Here is a 2,289-nt window from a genome sequence, read left to right as displayed (position 1 = left end):
ATTAATTAGGCTTATAAGGCTTTTAAAATTCTCATTGTTAGCTGTTCTACAACACCCATATATATGCCCACAAGGGATACCTTACAATTGCTTGAAGAGTTCTCATGTCAAAAAACCCCCTTGATATCTTGTCGATCCTAAAATCACCAACCATTACCTACTATAATATCATTCCTTTGAGTATTTTGGAATCTTGGTTATATCAAAATTTCCTAGAAGGGGTTGGGTGCCCAACATAAACCTTTCCTAAAGCTCATGTCACATTGAAATTAATGCCAGGATGAGTGCAATCCTAAGGTCAATATCAAATGTTGCAAAGTTGCTTGAATGACCTTAGCAATGCTTATCTTTGTGCTTTGTAACACTTGTCTAGCAAGCAAAAAGAGCCCATCAATGACCTTTAGTCAAAATTTGGCATGTTTAGCTAAAATTGAGGATCAAAGATGAGAAACATTATTTTGTTAGAATATTTTAAAATTGAAATTAAGTTATCACCAACATTTTTCCACACATCCAAAGTAACTTAAGAATGAGTTAAGAACTAATTCTAAACACTATTTAGATACATGCTGTCATTATTGAGGGCATAGATCATATTTATTGAATTATAGAGAGTCAAAACCACAGAACTATATTAATTAACCCATACAACCAAAATGATATCCAAATGCCCCCAATCTATACAATCTCATTCTACACTATGATTTGAGTTTTTATAAGAAGAAGTAGATCCTTGAAGTTCTAAGGAAGGGGAGATTATATCCTAAGAGACTACTACAAAGGCAAGGAGAATAAAGAGAGGACCTTCCCACGACATTAGGCCATTGTCCAAGTAAGGATATAATGAGAAAAGGACTCCCCAAAGACCTAATATCTATGCAAGGAGTTGCATCTTCAATAACCTTTGAAGAATCCTATTCAAACTTCCAACATGAGATATTTTGAATCATCGCAAAGTGGACATGACACACAATATTATTGGTACTTTTATCTATTTTTTTATCAATCTTGTTTTATGTTCCTATGGATGTTGGACATCTTTTACCTCAATTCTTAAAATGCAAGGTTATTAGTTTTTCTAGTAGCACGCTTGTGTTAAACAGAGCATATTATAGTTATGTTGAAGCTTTTGTTATACATTAAAGAGGAGAAATAGGAGCTAAAATAAGGTTGATAGAGAAAGTTTTATGAAAGAAGAGAATATGCAAATGTAGGGCAAGGAGGACAAACTATCTAGGAGGGAAATCTTTTAAACAATGTCTAACATAGAGAGAAGGAAGAGAAGAATAGATTGTTAGATTGATATAGAGGAAAATTGGCATAGTGACTATTTGGTACCAAAATACAGAAAAAAAGAGAAAGGTTCAAAATCTGAGAAAAGTGACACTCTACATAAGTGGTATGTATTTGTCATTCTCTGAGTTGCACCACATATTACCATGTCTCATACAAGAATGGCTAGCTTTGGATGTTCGACTCTCCTTAAACCTTAGTTAATTAGCAACTTATTAATCTTCTTAAAACACTCCCTTTTATTGAATTTTGTCCTTGATGTTTCGTTGATAGTATCAGAGGGAGGTCAATATGAAGCCATGGTGTTTTTGTAAAATCCCTCTTGCATGCTTAAAACTAGTATGTAGAAAATAAATTAGTATGGTTACCAAGGCCTCAAAAACTAGTTTCCTAGCACCACAACCACTTAGAGTCCTATATCTTAGTTACTACAACCACCATGAGTGCATGAGAGCTACCCAATCTATAAAAACAATCATAGGTTAAGTCACCAAAGTAAAGCATGCACCAAAAGACAAAGAAATGAGTTGTTTTTTGCAAAAAAGACACAAACACCACCCAAAAATAGTGATACTTGGTCCTTGCCTAAAAGGGAAAGCAATCTAATTGTAAAACTCCAAGAAAGCTATCAAATGGATGCTCTCCACTCTATGTTGAAGACTCAATAACCATCAAATTTCTCAGATCCAACAAAGAATTTGAATGTGCCATCATTATCAATTTCTACTACTGCATCTAATACAAAATAGTGAGCTAGTTGCTCTTATGCCAATGTACATATACTACACAATGTTGTAACCTCTTATATGATTTCTATCTCAGCTAATGAACAACCCATTAGAATGGAAAAGGGAGAAAATACCAATCAATCAAGAGTAGTAAAGAGGTAATAGATGTAAATCTATTTGTGCCTAGCTCTAGTAAGTCGAAACGTTCTATTGTCTTCAAAAAACTTACAGAGAAGACCACTTGCTATATATTAACTAACATAGGAGC

The sequence above is a fragment of the Lygodium microphyllum genome, chromosome 5, assembly GCF_053477565.2.
Source record: "Lygodium microphyllum isolate KBCC chromosome 5, Lygodium_microphyllum_v1.1.10, whole genome shotgun sequence".
Classification (NCBI taxonomy): Eukaryota; Viridiplantae; Streptophyta; class Polypodiopsida; order Schizaeales; family Lygodiaceae; genus Lygodium; species Lygodium microphyllum.
Note: the sequence above shows the minus strand (reverse complement) of the source record.